The sequence below is a fragment of the Piliocolobus tephrosceles genome, chromosome 9 (assembly GCF_002776525.5).
Source record: "Piliocolobus tephrosceles isolate RC106 chromosome 9, ASM277652v3, whole genome shotgun sequence".
Classification (NCBI taxonomy): domain Eukaryota; kingdom Metazoa; phylum Chordata; class Mammalia; order Primates; family Cercopithecidae; genus Piliocolobus; species Piliocolobus tephrosceles.
The window spans coordinates 9,028,686-9,052,733 of record NC_045442.1 but is presented as its reverse complement, the minus strand read 5'-3'; the positions used below and the strand labels follow the sequence as shown (position 1 = coordinate 9,052,733).

Genomic DNA, 24,048 nt, shown 5'->3' with positions numbered 1-24,048 from the left:
GCGCCCAAAGCCTGGCCAGGCCAATGGCTGCCTCCCATAAGGGACTCCACCCTGGTTCCACTAATCCACCCAGAAACGGGCAGGATCAGCCATGCTCAGTCGTCATCTTACAAGTGCAGGGGAAGGGGTTGGCCAGGTAGGAAGCTGGCAGACCCAGTAGTTCGGTGAGCAGACGGACAGGTGAGCCGACGGACACCACACCGGCCACGCTCCTCCATTGCAGAGGAGCATGCCACCACGTCATGTCTCAGAACAATGACTTCCTAAAGTCATGTGTAACATATAAGGACTTACCTGAACTTCACACATGCTTTTAAAAATCGTTTTTTGGCCAGGTGCAGTGGCTCACACCTACAATCCCAGCACTTTAGGAGGCCCAGGCGGGTGGATCACCTGAGGTCGGGAGTTCAAGACCAGTCTGGCCAACATGGTGAAACCCCGTCTCTACTAAAAATACAAAAATTAGCTGGGCGTAGTGACACACGCCTGTAGTCCCAGCTACTTGGGAGGCTGAGGCAAGAAAATCACTTGAACCCAGGAGATGGAGGTTACAGTGAGTCGAGATCACGCCACTGCACTCCAGACTGGGTGACAGAGCAAAAGTCCGTCTCAAAAAAAAAAAAAAATCATTTTTTTCCCCAAAGCAAGTTAGAACTCATTTTCCTGTGGTCTATTACATACTCTCCTGAGCCTAAGTGTCTGATCCCCTCTCTGCTCCAACTTCTGGCCGTACAGCTCTTTCACTCCAGTTTGCTGCTCAACTTTTGGCCTATGTGGATGCAGCCAGGCCAGATCCTCTTTTACTTTCTTTTCTAACAGGTGAAGGCATGTGCTAACCTCCCCAGGAATGAGATGAACAGAGAGGTTTACTGTTAAAATCAAAACCATCTGCGGCTAACTTACTCACTTTCTTCTTCCCTCAGGAGGAAATGCAGATGAGCAAAACCCTACCAGCCCTGGAAAAGACACCCCACAAAGCCAAGATGGGCTGCTAACTGCAGTTTTGCCTCTGCCTCCGCACAGGTTCAGTATTTTTCTTAATTCTCTTCTGGGCCCAGGTCACATGCCACACAGTCAACGGGGCCTGGAATCTGGGCTGGCATCTGAGGGCAGCGGAGGCCTCAGGCGCACTGGCCTCCAGGAGTCAGGTGACTCAGGCCCGCCATTCTCGAGTGTCTGTGTCAGCAGCTTCCCCCTGCCTTTGAGAACACTGGTGAGAACAGGCTATGACAGAGCCCAAGAGGCACCGAAGCTCCTTCTTCCATCGCACCGACATGGTTAGGTGCCTGTTTTTCCCTTTAAAGAAAAAATAGTTTTACACTGAATCGGACTGTTTCAACTCACACGCCAGAACTTTGACTTCTTTAGTTCCAGTGCAGCACAGGCAAGAGGTTCTGGAAGCTCTTGGGAATCCCAAGTGCCCCCGCTAAATGCGAGAGTTTTGCCTAAAAATAAACAAAGACCACATCACTCTGGCCAAGGCGGCACTTGATGAAAATTCTCAGAGGCTAGTTTCATGCTTCTCCAGGAAGGTCACTCCAAGGTCAAAAAGCTGGGCCCCTGGGCAGTGGCGCCCCGAAGGTGGGCCTTCTCCCAGCACTTCGTCCTTCCCTTTACTGCCATCCTGACCTAGATCAGCCCCGCTCCCCTCTGAAATCTACACTCTTCTCACCCAGGCTCCAGGTCTCCCAGATTCCCTGACACAGTCTCATGCTGTTGTGCCTGGGGACACCTGCTCCCCTGGTCTGGAATATCTCCTCCTCCCCATTCTTCATCTGTCTAAACTCCTACTCATTCCTCAAGGCTCAGGTCAGCTGTCACCCCCTCCAGGAAGCCTTCCCTGCCCTCCTCTCTTCAGCTCAGTTAGAGAGACCTTCTATGACTTCCAGAGGACAGTGTGACTCACCAGTACCTTGTGTAAACATATCTTCATTCATTTATTACACTGTGTCTGGCACATAGTAGAACCTCAATAAACACCTGCAGTCTGACTGTCCATAACATGAGCTATGAACTCCCTAAAATCAGGGATTCGGTAGATGCATCTCTGAATTCCTCGGGGCCTGACGACGTGCCTGACACACATAGTAGATGTTACTCCATACTGATTGAATTGTACTGAGCCTGGGGGCCACCGCCATGGCAGGTATGTTCTGTGCTTATCACAGGAACAGTGACACACCCAAGGAGGACACAGTGGGTGAGGATGACACACTCCACCTGGCAGATGAGTTCTGTCACATTCATGAGACCACAGGCAGCCGAGACACCTTGGAGACCTCCCTTATGCAGCCCTCGCTCACAAAGCTTCAGGATCTCATCGTCCTAGCAGAAGGTCTGCTTCAAGGCCACCCATGCCCAGCCACCTCAGTGGTTCCTCTGAGAGGATGCTCTAGGACCAGCCCTAGAGGGGAGGGGCTGCCACAGTCTGGAGTCAGGGCCCCCTCCCAGAACCTAGTAAACAGCATGAGTCTTCACACCCCATACAAAGGGGTCTCCCTCAAAGCTACCCAAAGTGCAGCAGGAAATCTCATGAGTCAAGACTGTCCATCCTGTCCACCCCACAGGATGCCAGCCAGCCTGAGACTCATGAGGAGTGATGCTCACCAGACCCAGGGAATAGACGCGGCAGGAGTCAGAGGCCTGCACCAACAGACGCCCAGGTGTGACACAGCCTGGACCCTTCCCTCTGTCCTCCAAGCCAAGGAAGGGCTCCTTTCAAAGCTTCAGCAAGCTTAGATGAGCTCTTGCTCCTGCAGACACTGAGGTCAGGTTCAGGTGCAAAGGGATCGAGAAGCAGCCAGAATCATACCACAGGCCGAGCCGGGGGCCAGCGCCCCAGCTGCAACCACATAACCCGCACCCAGAAGATGCTGACTCCAGGTGTCCAAGGCAGCTCCCCCAACATGAGAGGAATAGCAAAAAACAAAGGTGCCCGCTGCAAAGCACCTAAAGAGAATCCAAAAGGTGGTAAGTGGGCCCCTCACTCTCAGTCTAGGTAGGGGTGCAGCCATTAATTCCTTGGTTTCCAAAGAATTCATTTACAGAAGTGTGGGTCGCAGTAGAGCCAAGACGGTGGGGCCACATCACGACCCATACATGCATTTAACTTTCTATGCTTAGGACCAAAACTAAATCACTTTTGGTAAACAAAGATTTAGTTTCCTAAAGAGAAAACTTAAAAGATTTCACCAGTCTCAACTCTTGGTAACAGACACACTGCAAACTAAACTGTAATGCATACTTTCAACTTTTCCTCCCAAGAAAACCCTGTAGTATCTGAGAGAGGAGGATGCTGGAGGACAAAAGGCTCTATCTGCCCCAGTCTGACCCGTCCAGCCAAGTCCAACTCCAGCTGAAGTCCCCTCTGCTCTGTCCTGTATCTTGTCACCACTGACTAACCTCCTCAGGGCAACCTGCATGACTCCCGTCCTTCCGGCCCTCCTTCAGTCCTCACAACAACACACGATTGCCACAGGCTGTGTGAGATACTCACTAATGTTTGGGGGGCTCTAAGTGTCCCCACATGTGGTCTCATTCAGGGCCCCGAACCTATGGGTTGGGGTTGCTGTCAGCACTGCCATACTCCAGATGAGGGAATGGGGGCCAGAGACAGTCGCCTGCTCAAAGGCACAAGGCATGGCCAACAAAGGGTAGACCTGGGATTTGAACCCAGGCTTCTGATTCCAAAGCTGAATGCTACTTTTGCCCTCAATGATACAGAACTGGGTTTCACTTAGATTCTGTCCAAAGTTCCTCCGTGATGCCAAAGAGTCCCCATTCTTCCTGCAACCACAAGAAGCACCTGGTTGGCATGCAGCTGACCACGAGCTTTGCAGCAGAACCCCTGCTTGCCCAGTCACACTCATCTCCTACCTGGCATCGCTCTGCAAGGCACTACGCCTGTTGCAAGGGGCTTTTCAAACAAGCTCTAAACTGATCTTCCTAAAAATGTTGGGTGGCAGGACCAGCAAGGTGAGAAATCGGAGGCCCAGAGAGGGTTACAGGGCAAATTAGGTCCAGCAAGTAGGCAGTCTGTGCCCACTACCTTCCAGCCAGGAAATTCAATCGTTTGGCTGCCAAAGGGATTCCATGGGAGAACGGTTCCTACGGCCCGGTCCCCAGGATCATGCCACAGACGGGCTTCCCTGCATCCCACTCTCCTTCTGGAGACTCAAAACCACAGACACCTCTTTGCCCCCGGGGCGCAGGAGCCAGGCTCCCTCTCCTCACCCAGATCATGGAGACAGTCAGCTGCAGAGAACTTAGTCTTTCCACCTCCAAACATGCAGAGAAGCTGCTCCCAGCCAGCGGACTGAAACTCCCTCCGCTCCCAGGCCCATGGCCAAGGCCAATGCCAGAGCAAGGGGAATTCCAGGCAGGGCCAGAGGCCTCTCCCAGCTGGGCTTTGTCTGTCAGGGTGCTTCAGGCTTCAGCCAGAGGGCAGCCTGGGAGGGAGGGTGGCCTCCACGAGGTGGGGGCAGGCAGCAGCAACTGGAACCTGCATAAGCCATCTCTCCTGCACAAGGCACAGTCCAGCTGCCAGGACACACCATGGCCCCAGACAGGACCTGCACAAACCCAGCTATCCAGGAGCTCGAGGGCCCACCCACGCCCCCTCCTAGAAACTGCAGCACGGCACCCGGACAGGAGCTGCCAGGGAACGCCCACTGGGCAATGCACATGTCTTACAGCAGGAACTCTCCTCCCCTGGTGAGCACTGGATGGAAAAGCAGCAGGGTGTGGTAGAAAGAATACAGGACTGAGGTCAGCTGGGCCAAGTTCAAATCCCAACCTCCCCTCTCAACCTGGGGTGAGTGATTTCTCCAGGCAGCATGTCTGCAGCAATGAAATCGGGCTAGTCCCTGAGCCATAGGTTGTGCTGAGGATTAAATGTAATGAAGTAAAGTGCCCGGCTCCACAGTGGACACCCAGCAGATGTCCAATCAATGTCTGCGGAATGAATACGGAAATTGCAGCCCTGAGGAAACAGCAATCCTCTTCTCCCTTCACTCAGCCCAAACCCAACTCCCTACAGCGGGGGAAAGAGCCCTTATTCACTACTCACCACCAAGACACAGCCGGGTAGACTGACACTTTTGGCATAGAGGCCAAAACCTTTTTCATCAAGCTCACCTTTACAAGGTTTCAGCACCTTCCACTGGGGCTGGTGGGTGGAGACAGGGGATGGATAGCATGTTTCACTTGGCTAAGGAACTCTCTGAGCAATGATCAAGTTCACCTGCTGGTCTATGCTAAAGCAGGCTGTCCTGCAAGCAAGAATAAGGTTCCACGTCATGACAGCACAGCAGTAGGGCAGGGACTCAGGAGACAGAGGCTGCACCTTTGAGAACTGGCTACAGGACCCTGGGAGATTCACCTCACCTCTTAAGGATCAGACCTCTCTTCCAGAAGTTTACATCAGCAGGCCCAAGAAGCTCTCGCTCTCCAAGCACCCTGGCCATTCTAAACACAATTCTATGAAATGTAATCCTAAGTATGTTCACAGGAAGACAGGCTCTGAGCTGTCAGGGACAACCAGGTGCCTGATAGAGTGACATTCACTGCAAACCTGAGTGAAAAAGACTCACCACTCACTGAGAGTTGTCAGGATATGCCCTGGAACCTAAATGCATCTTTCCTCCCCTGAGCCCCAGGGGCACATGGTGTGCCAAACCCCCAAAAGGAACAAGACCACTAGGACCGTGGGGAGGAAGGGCCTGTATGAGAACTACCCTGACACCACAGCCTGAGTAAAATCTGCCCCCTTCAATCTGGAAAGAAGGTGGTTCAGAGGGACTGTGCTGAATCTTGGCCCAGCAGAAACAGAAATGACCTCAAGGATGCCCACAGCAGACACTTCCCCTAGGGATGGTGCCTTTCAGATGCTACTTCACCAAGACATAGCAATAGTAGCAGCAGAATATGCCAATAGGTTTGCTCCACTCCTGAATATGAAAGCCCCCAATCTCCTGCTAAGGAATAGGGAAACTAAGGAACAGATCCCTAGGTATGCATGGGGTCTATTACAGCCCTCACTCCTCAGTCTTGGATGCACAAGAGAATCGACTCAGGAACTTTAAAGATACCAGTGCGGGGTTGTTGCCCCCCCTCTCCAAGATTGTGATGTAATTGGGCCTGAATGCAGCCTGGGCATCTAGATTTTTTTTTTTTTTTCCAACCTTCCCGGGTGACTCTAATGTGCAGCCAAGGTTCAGAACCACTACTCTAGCTTCTAGAAGTTCCAGCACTCTCCTACAAACTCTTCAGGGGCAGAAAGGACAGCATGCCCAGCCAGGCAGGCCTTGCTAGAGATGGGTCTCCTTAGTCTTCCTTCAAAACACACTCACACTCACACACCCCCACCCCCAGAACCAACCTGCAAAGAGCCATCTGTCTGAGACAGAATGCAGGGCCGCTGCCCGGCCCTGGCTGGGGCGTACCAAGTTCAGCCACACTGGAGGATATACAATTGTGTTCAGTTACTTGATTACTTTAGGCACGTAAACAAACTATGATATTGTACAGACCTGGAGTGGCAAACACCACATCATAATTTACTCTGAGACATCTGAATTACAAACGCAAAAAGAAAAAAAGTTGGAAACGCTTTTAAGAATCTCTTTGAATGGAAAAACGGAATCTGAATAAATGGCGGTGCTTCCAGTGGGCTGCCAGGTTTACTTCCTGCTTCCCCCAGAAGGTCACCGGAAATGTTTTCTTGTGAATCTGCCTTTTCTGAGATTGAAGCAAAACATCTCAGCCTCCCAAACTATGGCACTACCTTTGGTCCTCTAGTACATACAGATTTCAATCACTCCAAAAAAAAAAAAAAACACACACAGCCATAAGAAAGGAGAGTGGAGGGGAAAAGGCAGTTAAAAGTTCTAGGTTTGGCCGGGCGCGGTGGCTCAAGCCTGTAATCCCAGCACTTTGGGAGGCCGAGACGGGCGGATCACGAGGTCAGGAGATCGAGACCATCCTGGCTAACACGGTGAAACCCCGTCTCTACTAAAAAATACAAAAAACTAGCTGGGCGATTTGGCGGGCGCCTGTAGTCCCAGCTACTCGGGAGGCTGAGGCAGGAGAATGGCCTAAACCTAGGAGGCGGAGCTTGCAGTGAGCTGAGATCCGGCCATTGCACTCCAGCCTGGGCGGCAGAGCGAGACTCCGTCTCAAAAAAAAAAAAAAAAAAAAAGTTCTAGGTTTTCCTGTGGTGTTAACAAGACTAAACAAAATTTCTGCTTTGAAATAAAACAGAACCCAGTGCCTCTATCGTATGAATACACAGCACGGCCTATAGAAAGCAGGCAGGCTCTGAAGGGATAGAGCTCCTTCCTGGCTTTCTGCCTTCCGGCTATGTGGCCTTGGGCCAGTTACTTGGCCTCTCTGAGCCTCAGCTGTAACTGCAGGTTTGCTCTGAGAATTAGAAAGTGTATCCAAAGCCCAGGGCCCTGGGTGGGCCTTCAACAACCAGTGGGTGCTGCTATTATTCTCTGAACAATCTGCACCCATTTCAGCTAAATCCTTGGGAATCACATTATACCAGCGCAGGGGAAGAATCTGTTTCTTTGTTTAATGAGAGAACAAAAAGAGTGAGTAGAGAAGTCAGGAGTTAGCCTGCCACCGCATTCTGGGGTCAAATGGGCTGTTTACCAACATGATTTGCTTTCACCCTCCTGAGAGTGGCACCGTGGAAAAAGCCCTTCCCGAGACTTACAGATGCCCAAGAGGCAATGTGGTTTCCATGATATTCCAGCATGGTCTGGCCAAGCTGTCCCCCATCCCCCACGCAAAAGCCAGCTTCCCCATGCAGCCCCCGCAGCAGGAGAGAGGGAGAACCATTAAAGAAGCGGGGGTGCCTGTCACACTTCTCTGTAACCCCTGACGTGATGTGAAATTCTACAAGGTAGACCCTTTGAAATGCAAAATCTTCCAGAGTCCTTCAAACGTGTTTTTATTTTCTCGGGTTCCTAAGGCTGCTTTCAGATGCACCCATCAGTATTTCCCCCTCTCAATCAACCCACATTTAACAAAAAAAAACAAGAAAGAAAGAAAAGAAAAAATAAGAAAAACCCAAGGACGTCTCTATTTTTCAGAAAAGCTCAAGTATCTCCAATCACTGTGAGGGGAAAGAAAATAAAATCTTTAGCTCCAGCCTCCTTGCATCACTCCAAGACACCCAGAAGCCAAGTTTCCTCTGGAAGATTCCCTCCCATCCTAGCCAGCACAGCAGTCTGTTGCTCAGATCTCAGAGAACTTTCTGAGATAAGAATTCGAGTTCCCCCTGACCCAAGTTCGGTAACGTTAAGACAGGCACCACCAAAACCACAACCCCGCAATACACCAAGCCCAAATCTTGCCCCAAAACCCGGTGCACAGGAGGTTTGGATTAAGCATCAAAGAAGTTACCTTAAAGTTGTTTGGCAAAGAAAAAGACTTCACTGTAAGAAGAACTCTAGGGAACGGTAAATTGCTTTTGAATATGGACTTTTCAGTGGCGCAGTCATTAATCATGTTAATGTAAACTGCGCTACAACAAAAATTTTCTAAGCAAGTCTCAGGGCACATCAGCATATCTAAGCCTCTGGGTTTGTTTCCAAAGTTCACATCCCGGCAGGCAATGAAACTGCTGTTAATAGGGTCAGCTATTACAGTGCCGTCCCCAACCTTGGGCCATAATAAAGGTGACTCAGCCATCCAGAAAAAACTCTCAAAGTTACGCAGGAAACAAACAAACTAATCAGAGAAAGAGAGTCAATGATTTTTGGAAGGTGTATTCATTGGACAAGTTTAAACAGAAACTCTCCCTGGATGATCGGACTGACACTTTAGGAAGGAGTTGAGGGAGAACAATCAACACTCCTCCCAGCACCCAAGTCCCCTGGCCAGACCCTTTGTGGAGTGGACGGGAGGGCAGCAGCCAGATGAGGCGAGGAGGGGAGTCCAGCAGAGCTAAGCTTCACTGAGCCCCGCCAGCTCCAGCCATGTGCTTCGTGTTGGCAACAAACAGGTTCTTTCAAGAGAGGAAGAGTCTGACAAAAAGGACAGCTGCAGCAAAGCAGAAGCTAAGGGTAAAAACCTCTCCAAAGCCCTATAGGGATTCTCCCCTAAAGTTAAACAAAACACCATTGGGGTTTGCAAGGACTAGTTAATCTATTAGTCTTCCCCTTGCTGGATCAATTAAAGAGAGTCCCTCCACATCTGGTTTCCATAGAAAACCGAAACTTGTATTATCAGCACATTACATAACAAATTATGCCTGCAGGTTTCTTTTATTACACATCAGAGAGGTGTGCCTGGTGGTGGTAATGATGGGGGTTGTGCCGATCTGAGTATTTGCTTATTTTAGTCTTTTTATTTAAGGGTAAGAACAGAAAGTTTTCCATACAATGCGCAATTTAACTGCAGAAAGTCACGCTATCCAAATAAAACATCAACTGAACAATCCGAAGGTGGGCCCAGAGCTCAGTCTTCAGGGCCCAAGGCAAGGAGTGAGAAGGGTGTGCTTTTTAAAAGAGCTCCGCAGCGTCCCCTGCTGCCAGCTCCTAATATTTAAACACAGCTCTCTGTGGCCTCCAGAAGGGGAGGAGAGCAGGCTGGCCCTTCCTGAGCTTCAATCAAGGGTCAGGCGCCTGCTCACTGAACCCGCTTAAAGGAACCCAAGCCCACTAGGCTTCTATAGGGAGGATGGGGAGGCTAGTGGGGCAGTAAGGGAATCAACAAGGGGAAAGAGAAAGACTAAAACATGGAGACAAAAAGGGCCCAGTCCTGGAAATAACACCAGGACTTCCCATAGAATGTCAATTAAGCGTAACCACCACAATGACAAAAAGGTATCATAAAGCTCTTTCCAAAAGAACTTTATGAACTTCCAAAACGCTATGTGCAACATACCCAAGTTGAAAAGAGAAGGGGGAAACTGATTGAAAACATTATGAACCAAGACAGTGGAATGCTCTACTTTGTCCTGAGAATACTGGAACATTCAAGTCCACTTCTGCAGCAGTGAGGTTGCTAGTTTCTATTTAAAAACTTGTCTTCGATATCAAAATGACTGCACATGAATCTCACCTTCCCAAAAGAAAATAGGAAGTAGTTGGGCAACATCATTTGAATTCAAATAGCCTCGTTCTCTGAAGGAACTTTTGGAAGAAAAAAAATACAGACCTTCTCCATGCCTCTCCTTAGCTTTCTAACCTGAAAAAGCGCCTGGAAGCTGGATCGGCACACTCCCAGGTCGCATGATGGGTGACAGCCAAGTGCAGACACAGAATCAAGGGCTACCAGTCCTGATCCAAACCTTCTCCCACTGAATGGGACGATGAATTGGGACAAGTAGCTGTTTATGTAGTCCACAGCTAAAGGTAGGGTGGGGGACCCTGTAGACCTGCAATTCAATATCAAAACTGTAACTGACACACGTTACTCTTAAATAGCTACATTAAAATGAAACCAAAACCTGGCCTAATTAGGAACAGTCAGTTTCACCTGGTCGGCTAACTCCATTCCTTCCCCGGTCCTCAAACCAGGTGGCAGCTTTTAAACGAGTCCAGGATCTGGAGCAAGGAGGAATCTCCCTGCCAGCCGGTGGGGACTGCTGGGAACACATATGCTAGCATGTCATTTGGAAGTCTGCTAATATGTTGTAAGCAGCACAAGACGTTTGCCTGGCTTCCCAGGCCAATAAACAATGCCATTCCAACTCCTGCAGCAGTCAATAGGAAACAGTCTCTTTTCTCCACCATCCAACAATTCAACAAACATTTGTTCCTGTTGAACAACCGTCAGCCTGGCTCCATCTGCACCCGCTCCTGCAAGGCGAGCGCAGCAGCACAAATGCCCACCCCAGGATCCCAGACCCGGAATGCAAGTCATTCCGGGGGCCACTTTCCTAACACCACCGAGTCCAGAGATAGTACCGTATGGAAGACTCGGAGTGTGGCCTATAGGAGGCAGAATCCCATTCATCAAACGCTGCAAAGAGCTTTTCTTTGTTCACCATCGTCCTAAGTACAGTACGTGTTAATGAGCCTGGGCGGTCAGATGGAAGGAGCTCGGCTTCAGGGGGCGTCCGAACGCGAGGGACCCGGGCAAACCTGTCCGTGCGGTTCGTCGCTGCTGCGGCGCCCCGGCCCGAACCACGAGCATTGTTCCCCAAGTCCGAAGACGGGGGTGGAGAGCTGGGGACTGGGGGACACGGTGGGGGGCGGGGGAGCGAGAACACACTTGGGACAACACAAACCGCAAACCCTCCCCGGATTCTGGGTGTCCTCGATTCTTTCGTCTCTGCCCCACCAAGAGAAACCCTGAGCGCGTAACCTGCCTCCCACGGGCTTGCAAAATCCAAGACAGGCAAAAATGTGACTTGACCAGTGTGCCTGTGCCGGACGGCCCTTCTCGCCATGTGCAAAAGCCACGCCGACGCGGACGCCCCCACTCGCAAGCCCCAGTCGTGGCCTCCCTGCGGGCTTCCCCCGCCCGGGACAGAATGCCCCCTCACCACCATCCTGACCGCCCCGGACAGCCCAGCAGCAGCGGAGCCCGCCGCCTCGCGCCCGCATCCCGGGGTGACGGGTGCAAACTTCCGCGAACAAAAGAGTTGTCTGCAAACGATGAGGGAACTTCGGGGCGAATGGGGACGCCCGGCTCCCGAGACTCCGCGCCTCCTCCGCAGAGGCTAGTCAAAGCTCAAGTCGAGACGCGGAGAGGACACCCCCAGGCGCAGCAGTCCCCGCGCCCGCCCGCCCGTTCTGGCCTGGGGAGCGCAGACTTTTCCGCCGCAGCCAGGCTTGTACGTCCCCATGCCTGTGCTCTGACAAGTCTGACGCCTGCATCGGGGGCGAGACCGAGCGCCCGGAGAAACCGCCCGACCCAATCCAAACGCGAAACAAGGCAGAAAAAAAGGCAACCAGCAACACTAGTAAAAAAGAAAAAAAAACAGGCAAGCCCATTGCACACGCGAGCCGGGCTCCCTCCAGCCGGCGGCCGGGACGCACACGGCCCGGACCTCTCTCGGGACCAGCCCCCCGGCCACCGCCGCCGCCGCCCGGCCCCGGGTCGCTTACTGTGCGCGGCGGGGCGCTCCGGACGCGGACCCCGCGCCGTCACCGCCAGCGCTCGCCAAGTCGTTCGGGCTGCCCGCCGCGCGTCCGCCGCGCGCACGCTCGCCTGCCGGCGCCGAGCGCTTTGTACGAGCGGCTCCCGGGGAGGAGGAAATCGACTTGTCACTTCCTGAAGTATTTGCAACTCGTCCCTTTAACCGGCACCGGCCAGGCCGCCCGCGCCCGCCGCCGCCGCGGGGCCGCCCGACAGCGGCTGCGTGGACTCGGCCCGGCGCTCAGCGGGCTGCGTCGCGGGCCCGGGCGGTAGGCGCGGCGGCGGCGTGCAGGAGGCAGGCGGCGTGCGGCAGCGGCGGCGGCGGCGGGCGAGTGTGCAGTGCGCGCAGCCGCCGATGGGCGGGGAGTGGGGGCTCGCGGCGCGCCGCGGGCGGGGCTAGAGGGCGTCCTGCGGGCTCCGCCGCGCGCCGCTCGCCGAGCTCGCGCCTGCGAGGCCCCGGGACGCGGGAAGTGGCCCCGGACCTGGGCCCCGCCACCGCGGCTGCCCGGGCCCCGCGCCAGGGGCCCTACGGGCTTCTCTCCCCGCCCCCCGCACGAGCCGGGATGAAAACGCTGGGCCACATAGGTTTCAGGCGTCCAGCTTCCGGGTTGTTAGGTGCCGAGGTTTAAAAGAAACGGTCACTTCAGTGGCGTGCAGGACAGCGGGCGGATGGGGTCGCGGCACGGGGGGGACCTTGAAGTGTTGTCACACTTTGGGAAAATAAAACGCAAGTTTCCTAACTCGGGGCGCTGATCAAAATGAAGGAATGTGTACTTCAGAAGCCACATCCAAAATACATGCAACTGGCGAAGGAAGGATTTGTGGTTGCTAAGCAGAGGCAGAGCATGTTTAGTTCTGTAACTTAGGATGTTGACTTAAGTTCAGGAATGTAACCCTGATAGAATAAGCAGAGTATTTTCATTGTGCTGCTCACCTGGGGGAGGGGGATTATTTTCCTTGTGAAGTGAAGCCCTAGATTTCCCATTACTCCTTCCTACTGGTGTATGTTATTTTATTGACCTTGTATCCAAAAAGCAATCTTTAAAGAGAAGGTTTTTTAAAACCCCCATGCCTGTTTTGTGTTCTCCTTTGCCAAAAAAACAAAACACCTCATTACTTTACATGGATTGTGTCTGCGCCATTTGAATGGTTCTATTCATAAATAGGGAAACTTTTTCTGTTGCTTCTAGGAACATTTAATTGGTTTTAATCCAATGTTTCAATCCCAGTATCAAACATAAATGAACAATTAACTTCTTGAGCTTTGTGCGCTTGGGAAACTATTATATTTCATGGCTATTGCTGAAATATTTCAGAATATCATCACACTGGACCCATTCTTTTCAGAAAAGCATGAACTGACATCTCCTTTGACACTACAGCTCACTCCACTGAGTTCTGCTGCATGATTAGAATGGACGGCAATCACTGGAAAGGATATGAGTCTATTCATTTCAAGTTACATGATGTGGGATAGAGTCAGTCCATCCTAAGAAAGCCAAAATGAACTAACATACAGAATACAGAATACTAAGATACTGATACCCTTACCCATATACATTGCTTTTTAAAAATGCATTAAGGACCAATCTCGAAAGGAACAAGATCCAAGAACCGATGGTGAACAAAAGAAGGCCCAAGGAATAATTTTAAGAATGCTGCTATGCTTAACCAAAAGAGTCAGTGTTTCCCTAAAGCTATCTGATATCACACAATCACCTCAGCGTTTGAGGGCTTTAAGGACAGAGTTTAATTTACTAAGTTTTTATTAGGAAGCCTAGAGTGACTCCTGCTGGCAAACATTCAGTTTATTCCTACAATTACTAGTTCATCAGGTCAACTTAAAAAATAAGATGCAGGGTCCCAAGCCTGGAAACAATTATTACAACCATTATTCTTGTTGCTTTCAGGATGATTTGCGTTTCACATTCCAAGGATGGTGGTCATGGCCAGTTCCTCTGCTGTAACACCTCCTTTCCAACCTAAAGCAGCCTGTTTTTCTGGTTCTGAGGCTTTCTTGAGGCTGTCTAGAACTAATATACTTGCTTAAGAAGTTATGCTATTAACCAATAAATAGTTACTTCTCATTTTCTAGATTTGTATCTCCAAAGACTAAAAAGATACATAAAGACCTGTGTCACACTTAACCTTCCATACTATAGGCTCTTCCCACATGATGTAATAATCCTACAGCTATATTATAAAACACCCTCACTTCTTAGTGCTCAGCTCCATAGTTCTTTACTATGAAAAAATTCTACCCAAAAGGTTGTTATATTAGAGTTCTGCTCAATTCAGAAGAGTAGCTAAAAACGTAGAACTCTGGATTTAAAGCTATGTAAAAGCTGCAATGGGGCAGGGACATGGAGCTAAACTCTCTATCTTTGTTCAATCCAAAATGGTCAAACCAAATCAAAACCAGATTTTGAACACAACCAGACACCTAAATGCAAATTCACAGGCCAATTTAGGAATAAATCCATAAATAATCTAAAAACTATAACTTGTGACTTTTCCATTATCATCAACCAATGCTAACCTGACTAAGCCAGAGAACACCCTGGGAAATATAAAATGCAGGGATTACTTGCAGTCTTTTACTTCAAGACCAATATATGATGGCACCGCACAGTGGCTCACGCCTGTAATCCCAGCACTTTGGGAGGCCAAGGTAGGCGGATCACTTGAGGTGAGGAGTTTGAGACTAGCCTGGCCAACATGGTGAAACCCTGTCTCTATTAAAAATACAAAAATTAGCCAGACATGGTGGCAGGCACCTGTAATCCCAGTTACTCAGGAGGCTGAGGCAGGAGAATAGCTTGAACCTGAGAGGCATAGGTTGCAGTGAGCCAAGATCGCACCACTGCACTCCAGCCTGGGTGACAGGAAAAGACTGTCTCAAAAAAAAAAAAAGAAAGAAAAAAGGAAAAAAAAAAAAAGAAAAACAAACAAACAAAAGATATGAAAACCAGTGATAAAACACAGCAATCCTAGTTCCCCCAAAGGAGGACTACCAAATAGAGGCACACTTGTGTGTAAGGTATGAAACACATTTCCACTCAAAACTGCTTGGGAGATAGAAACTGAGTATCATTCTATATTAGAGAGCTCCCCTATTATAAGTTTAAAGCTCTTAAGCAACAGGAGACAATAAGGGTGTGTTTTATTAAGGGTGTAACCTACTAAAACTTGTATCAACAAGCTAATAAAAGTATTCACCTAAGCACATTTATGCAGAGGAGGGTAAAGGTTGGGTTTTGATATGCATTAAGGAGTGTCCTAGGTAGTTAGTGGGTGTTTTATTTTTATGCCTTTAGAACCAGATAAATGTGACATTCAAACAAAGAGCTGAGCTTTGAGGCTGGAGCAAGTACCAGCAAATGTTCAGTTTTTCCCATCGAATCTATCTGTATATATGGTTGTAAAAAGAGCTCACCACGAAAAAATTATCAACTGGTTTGAGAGAATAACATACTATCCTTTTTAGACTAACAAGTGAAGTAAGCAAACGCCAAAAGTTATACACTGGACCCAACAGCAGTATGCAGATGCACGTGTATTCACCCCTTTATTTGGCTTCCAAAAGCCACTGCCTCTTTGTCACAACCCTTGTATTAAAAGCCAGTCATTCACATTTCACACTGTTCTTTCTACATTTGAAAAGATCTTTTTTAAAGCAGAACCTTTTAAAATTACTTATAATAAATTATGAGAAGACAGACATCACCAAGTCCACCTTAAGTATTTTCAAAAAGATTGGTGACTAGAAGTATGTTAGCAAAATATACTTCTTTGGAAAATTTAAGAAGTTTCTGATTATAGATGGAAATAAAAAATCTGAACCTATCATGGGGGCAATTTTCATGTCTTACTCAGACAAAAAAGTTCTGTAAATTTTCCCACATCTTTGTGCAGCTACAACTAATAACCTTACCTACATTAGCATGTAGGGATCACATGATACATTAATCCTTCTGTTCTTTCCTGTCTGTTCTTTTTATCCACTGATGAAAATAAGAAATGAATTATAGCTTTAGCTGGAATCATGCATGTATGTACATACATACATACACACGATACATATACACACACCTTTTTAAAGTGGTATTTAGTTCCTGAGGACAAAATTACTCTTTGATCCAAGAACTAAACAATTTATTTTCATTGAAAAATAACCTCAGCCATGAGTTTAATAATACCAATCCCACTCCTTTGATACAAAGTAAGAGTTGAAAGCAGCTTGAAGAGGAGTGACTATTGAGATCAGCGCATGTGAAGCCACACAGCTTTGTAACTGACTGTCTAGCACCATTGAGGTACGAAAGCATGCCAGCTGGGCCAGCATTGTGCACCACAAAGTATGGGTTGTGAGCCTAAGTCCTGAGCACAAACCCTGCTTTCCAAGTTGGCAGGTGCTGAAAACACAGCAAATGTCACGCTTGCAACTCACTGGATGGAAGAGTTCTGGTAAGTAAGCTAAAAAGAACCAAGCAACAGTTAAAACTTATTTCAACTTCGTTTTTTTTTTTTTTTTTCAAAGTTAATAGTAGCTACTGGTATTATGTGCTACAAGAAAACACAAGCATGAATAACAAACATTTAAAAGTTTATGTATGGTAAATAAAAAGCTTTAAGAAAGTGTAAGAAAGGCTTTTCACTACATTCAAAGTAAATGGCATATGTAAAACTTATTAAACCTATTTTATTATTCTAATACTAAGGTTCAAAAGCATCTGTTTATGATCTTACATGAAGTAGACTCTAATTATTATCATTATTAACATGGTGAGTTCCCTAGTTTGCTTCAATTACCCCATCAAAAACATATCTAAAAACAAATTACAATATTTTCATATTGCTTTGTTATAAATTGCATTTAATCTAGAAAATATTTCAACTGTAGACCAGGCTAAATGTTTATGTTAACATCTTTAAATGAAACCATTTCAACTTTTTTTCTTAAACATTCTTTAGAGGAATTCACATTCAGTATTTGAGATATAAGCTCAAAACTTAATTTTTCTCTTGTCAACTATCTGCCATAAGTCATTGCCTCAAGAAAAATCGATTTTTAATTCCTCCCTAGTGATATGCTCAAAGCTACTGCTCTCCTGCCTTTCCTCCTAAAAATGAAACTGAGTAAATTTCATTTTCATTAGGTAGAAAGGAAACTAAAACTAGATACAGTTGGTGATTTCACAGAGCTTAAAAACCCAATCTAAAGGCTGAATCCTTCGGATTTAAAATGTCAAGAAAAGAAATCAGCCTCTAGTTCTAAAGGGTAGAACATTCCTGGGAGCAGTATGAAAAGAACATTTAGCCTACATAGTAGCCTGTGAATTTCTTAACTCTCCTCAGCAGTTTGTCAATCTATTATATGAACCAAGAGCAAAGATCTTTGTTTGGATTCATACCCACGACTGTTCTAAGAGAGACAAGCCTTGCTGATTTTGTATGTGCGTAACCTGTAGCTATAGGTTGAACTGTACCTACAATATAAAAGAATTGATATGAATGAGAAGTTGGCTTACTATTTCAATTACTAGTTTACAGCTTCTCTTAACTTTTACAAGGGACAAAAACCAAAAAAAACACCTTGATCAAAACCAGGTTAGTCAACCACTGTACTGTTAAACTACCTAACATAAAGAACTGGAGCTTTGATTCTGTTGTAAAGAGGTACGTCATATCATATTGACCTCAACTCTGTAGAACTCTCTTAGAATGGTTGAAAGACTAAAGTCCTCTAGGATGAACTAAAGAAAGCAATATGACACTGGCCAACATGTCTAAAGTCATACTAAGCAATCTAGACATTGAGATAGTCATATAACCACCAATAAAAAAGCAAAAGAAATGAACAAACCCGAAAAACCAAATGTTTTCTTTTTTTTTTTTTTTTTTTTTGGATACGGAGTCTCACTCTGTCGCCCCAGGCTGGAGTGCAGCGGCACGATCTTGGCTCACTGCAACCTCCGCCTCCCGGCTTCAAGCAATTCTCCTGCCTTGGTCTCCTGAGTAGCTGGGACTACAGGTGCACACCACCACACCTGGCTAATTTTTTGTATTTTAGCAGAGAAGGGGTTTCACCGTGTTGCCGAGGCTGGTCTTGAACTCCTGAGCTCAGGTAATCTGCCCGCCTCGGCCTCCCAAAGTGCTATGATTATATAGGTGTGAGCCACCGAGCCTGGCCAAACCAAATGTTTTCTAGAGTAGCATAAACAATTGATTCACCATAACTTTTACACTACACTGTCAATTCTAGTATAAACTAAGGACAAATCAGATAAAGTATTTAAAGTATTACTCAACATCAAACTTGAAAACGTCACTGCGAATGGCACTGTTAGCTTACAGCAAAGGAAATAAACCTGAATCACTGATTAAGGATATCAAATCTGGATGATGCAAAGTAGAAATCAATTATAAAATCTCAGGCCACTGCTTCCTAAATGGCCAATACAAGACCCAAATCCAATTCAACACTTTCATTAAATCCAATGCCACCAGCTTCCTAATGCATGATCCTACAGGGACTTGCTCTTGGTTCCTTTGTCTGATGTCACTTGGAATAATGCTTTGGCACTCAGACCTAATGAAGGAAGGTATATCATATCCTTGTCTATTTGGTTTCAATTCAAATGCACCCACATTAACATTTTCCCCCAGCATACCTACATTTCTTAGTGAATTATTACTGGGGCTGGATGCAGTGGCTCACACTTATAATCCCACCACTTTGGGAGGCCAAGGTGGGAGGACTGCTTGAGGCCAGGAGTTCGAGACCAGCCTGGGTAACATGGCGAAACCCTGTCTCTACAAAAATTACAAAAAATAGCTGGGCGTGGTTGCACATGCCTGTGGTCCAACCTACTATGGAGGCTGAGGTTGGAGGATCACTTGAGCCCAGGAAGTTGAGGTTACAATGAGCCATGATTGCACCACTGCACTCCAACCTGGGTGACACAGTGAGACTGTCTCAAAAAAAAAAAAAAAATTACCTCTTAAAACAGATAACGATCTAAATCCAAGGGGTATTCTTAGTCTCTGCTGACACATCATAAAAGACATTTCATGAAAATCTGGCATTATAATATCTGGTCCTCATTTCTTAAATGACTGGAAAAAAAAAAAAAAGGTACTTCAAGTCCAGCATAGTGGACTGCTGAGGAGTCCCAGCTACTTAAGAGGTTGAGACAGAAGACTGCTTGACTGTATCAGCCAAGCAATACAGTGAGACTTGGTCTATCAAAAAAATAAATAAGTGCTTCAGCACCAGCGCTAGAGACTAAGGAAGAAGAAGCTATACAGTATGATTTCTAAGAAGTTCTGAAAGGCCTACCTAAACTTTCCCTCTCACTTATCTAGCACTCCTCCTCTCTTCACTCATTTAATCACTCCTGGAACACAAATGCCTACAATGGAACTGAATATACTAAAACCGTGGCACTGAGGGGTAAAATCTCAAACAATTAAACATATCAGCTTCATGGGAAGAAGGGTCCTTGGAGGAAAGAACACTGATTTGGCCTTGGTGTGTGGCAGCAATCCCGCTAAGCTGCTTTACATTTCTCACTTAATATTCACATTCCTAATATGCAGGGTCTAAAGCACTGCTTCTCTCTCCAAGCTGTTTCAAAGAAATATATGGAACAGAAACCAACCTTAAATACCTACTATACAGAAGGTACTTTGCTAGCACCTTTAACATACTTCAATTTCACTGGGGAAATAAGCAGTTACAGAGACAAACTGACAGTAGCCTGGAGAGACACAGGGCATAAGGGCAGAGCCACATACTATACTCAATATACTATATATACTGTAGTATATACAGCATACTATATATAAGAAGGGCAGACCCATATACTATACTCATATTCTATACTCATCTTAGAGTGGCAAATTAGGTCATCTGTGTGTAGTTTGTGCCTTGTGTCAAAAAAGAAACATATTGGGGAGATTCCTCAAATTATCACAATTTTTCTAAGGCCCAGTCTTGATCTCAATCTTTCTATATATAAAAATGGAACTGGACTAAACAATAAGATGCAAATTCCTAAGTTTCCTGGATATCTCTAGGCCAGGTACGGTGGCTCACGTCAGTAATCTCAGCACTTTGAGAGGCTGAGGCAGGAGGATCACTTGAGCTCAGGAGTTCAAGGCTAGCCTAGGCAACATAGTGAGACCCCATCTCTACAAAAAATAGGAAAATTAGCCCGACATGGTGGCATGCATCTGTAGCCCCAGCTGCTAGGGAGGCTGAGGCAGGAGGATCACTTAACCCTGGGAGGTCAAGGCTGCAGTGAGTCATGATCACACCACTGTACTCCAGCCTGGGTGACTGGGTGACAGAGTGAGACCCTATCTTAAAAAAAAAAAAAAAAAAAAAACCTCTGGTCAAATGCATACAAACTTATCAAATAGAAGATATCAGTGACAATACTCAAATACAAAGTTTAAGAAAACATGGACAAAGATTTTTTTAGACTGAATACTCATCTGACTGCTTCGAATATTTTACGTACATATGTATATATGAGTACAGATACCTTGGTTTAAAAGAACCATCAAGTTACCTAACAACTGACAGTTAGCAAATGGAGTATTTAATCTCCCCACATATACAGTCGACCATTGAACTACATGAGTTTGAACTATGTGGGTCCACTTATACTTGGCTTTTTTCAACCAAACTCAGATTGATAATACAATATTCTTGGGATGCAAAACTCACCTATGTATAGATTTGGTTATAAGCAGGTGGTCCCAGTATCCCTCGTGCATACCAAGGGACAGCTATTCTAGAAGCCTATTTCATAGGGCTTTTTCTAAGCCTCAATTGATTTCAGGAGTATTATGGACTAAATGTTGGTTTCCCCCTACAATCTACATGTTGAAGCCCTGACCCTCTACCCCCAACGCAATGATATTTGGAGATAGGACCTTCATGAAATAATTAGGGTTAGATGAGGCCATGAGAGTGAGGCCCTCAGGATGGGGTTAGTGCTCTTTATTTTGTTTTTGTTTTTGTTTTGAGATGGAGTCTCACTCTGTCACCAAGGCTGGAGTGCAGTGGTGTGATCTTGGCTCACTGCAACTTCCACCTCCCAGGTTCAGGTAATTCTCCCGCCTCAGCCTCCCGAGTAGCTGGGACTACAGGTGTGCACCACCAGGCCCAGCTAATTTTTGTATTTTTAGTAGAGATGGGGTTTCATCATGTTGGCCAGGCTGGTTTCAACCTACTGACCTCAGGTAATCTGCCCTCCTCAGTCTCCCAAAGTGCTGGGATTACAGACGCGAGCCACCATGCCCGCCTGGAGTTAGTGCTCTTTATAAGAACAGACACCAGAGAGCTTATGCGCTCCCTCTCCTCCAACCCCACTGCACACAAAGAAGTCATGTAGACACACATAGATGGCAGCCACTTAGAAGCCTATAGAGAAGAGGCCTTAAAATAAAGTGTACCTTGCCAGCACAATGATCTTGGAATTCCAGCCTCCAGAACTAACTTTCTTTCTTTTTTTTTTTTTTTTTTTGAGGCAGAGTCTCGCTCTTTTGCCTGGGCTGGAGTGCAGTGACCAGATCTCAGCTCACTGCAAGCTCCGCCTCCCGGGTTTACGCCATTCTCCTGCCTCAGCCTCCCGAGTAGCTGGGACTACAGGCGCCCGCCAACTCACCCGGCTAGTTTTTTGTATTTTTAGTAGAGACGGGGTTTCACCGTGTTAGCCAGGATGATCTCAATCTCCTGACCTCGTGATCCACCCGTCTCAGCTTCCCAAAGTGCTGGGATTACAGGCTTGAGCCACCACGCCCGGCCCCAGAACTAACTTTCTAGAAATAAATTTCTGTTGTTTAAGCCACCAAGTTTACGGTATTTTATTATGGCAATGTGAGCTAACAAGGATACAGAATGTTAAATATCACCTAAATGCCCTTGTTTTATGGAGAGAAAAACTGAAGACCAGAAAAGGAAAGTGACTTGGCTAGGTCTAATCATTTTTCTCCAGAATTAAATATTTTAAAAAATCATTTGTTTGACATCTATTCTATTGCTTAATAGATTTTAACAAATTACCTGCTGTTATAAAATGAAAGGAACCAAAATAAATTCAACTGAATTTCAAGCTCAGAAAATAATCTCCTTAATTCATTGCAAATAATGAAATGATCTTACTTCTGCTACATAATGTCTTCATCATACAAATTCCAATAGGAAACCTAGGCTCACTAACTGAATACTGGGGGAAGACAGTTTATTTCTTAGTGAGCTCCGGTATTCAGAATTGCTCTTTTAGTTTAATCCAGTTAATTACTTTTTTTTTTTTTTTTTTTTTTGAGACAGAGTCTGCTCTGTTGCCCAGGCTGGAGTGCAGTGGCGCAATCTCCGCTCACTGCAAGCTCCGCCACCTCCCGTATTCACGCCATTCTCCTGCCTCAGCCTCCCAAGAAGCTGGGACTGCAGGCGCCCGCCACCACGCCCAGCTAATTTTTTTTTTTTTGTATTTTCAGTAGAGACAGGGTTTCACCGTGTTTGCCAGGATGGTGTCGATCTCCTGACCTCATGATCCACCCGCCTCGGCCTCCCAAAGTGCTGGGATGACAGGCGTGAGCCACCTCGCCAGGCCCAGTTAATTACTTTTTAATTAAATAACAACTACAACATTTGGTACTTCCAACTACAAAGCCAAGAATTCTGTCCTATCTCTTGAACAAACTATATTATCAATTGTTTGATCCAACTGGCTCTCTCACTGAATCTGGGCTTTCCCTGTAGGCCTGTTGGGTTTACAGAGGGGATAAACAGCTCATCCTTGTATGCCTTGCTTATGACCGCTTCTCAAAAATCAAAATATTACTCTCATTCAAAATAGCAGTATAACAGCAGCTTCCCTGAAACACAAATGCATCTCAAAGGTTCTATTTATACATAGCACCACATGTAGTTTTCACTCACAATTTCAGGTCTTTCTTGCAAAGCTTACCTACAGCTCTTTAATTCCACCAGGTATGTTTTATTAAATACCATATTATGACTTTCCCCATTCAGAAACCAACTAGGCTTCTTACTGAGAACATAGAAGGAAAACCTAATTATCAGTGCTTCAATGCATCTAAATTTATTTCATTACCAAAATCAACAGAGTAGGGGCTAGCTGCTGTTGCAGAAAGGCAGACGGATATGGAGTATAAACTGCTCTTTCCTCCACTCTTCCTTCCCCTACCCCACCCCTCAAAGTTCCATGGTTGGAAATCATCCTAACATTTTTTCATCCCAACATTTTTTTAGCCAGGATGTACTAAAATTAGATGGGAACAAAGGCCTGACATTTTCCTATTAGAGAAGGGTTAGGAGGAAAATGTGAACTGACAGCACCCACACTCTTCTACATTTAGCCTCTTCCTCCCAATGGTTCTCTCCTCTTTGCAGCAGTAAAGCAGGCTTAAAAGCTGGGGAACTACAGCCATCACAACACCATTTCGATTCTGCTATCATCATTGATGATAAGCTGCCTGATCTGTAATATATTAATGAAAAATGAGAAATACAGTTCACAGTCCCCTTATTCAACCAGAGTATTTTCATATTTTTTCCTAAGCTACTCGGATAATATACACAATATGCTACTTGCTGGATCATGTGTAAATTTTTACATATTTGGGAAAACAGATATATTAGATTTGCTTTTCTTAAGATGCTTCCAGATACTATGAACAATAAAGATCACTCACTTAAATACTTATCATTTGCTGATACGGTACAGTAATAAAAATACGTACGTAAAAATATAACATGGAAGAATTTATCATTTCTCATCTCTTCAGGAAACAAAGAAATCATTTCTTTTGAAAACAAAAATGTAGATTTTGGCTTTTTATTTCTTCTTCTAACAAGCTAGGCACGTAATTTGCAAATACTTTAGGGCTCAGCTGATCTCCCAGTTTAAG

General features: G+C 46.4%; 1 protein-coding gene across 2 annotated transcripts in view; it reads right to left on the bottom strand.

Annotated features, from left to right (window-relative positions):
• Positions 1–12,449, bottom strand: part of FAM53B (family with sequence similarity 53 member B) — a 126,037-nt gene extending 113,588 nt beyond the window's left edge. Inside the window, exon 1 of one of the 2 annotated variants that reach the window (XM_023224312.2) lies at positions 12,069–12,449. The gene's annotated coding sequence lies outside the window, so the exon portion shown is untranslated. The remainder of the gene's footprint in view (positions 1–12,068) is intronic. The other variant, XM_023224313.2, reaches the window with a different exon arrangement.
• Positions 12,450–24,048: the final 11,599 nt, after the last annotated feature.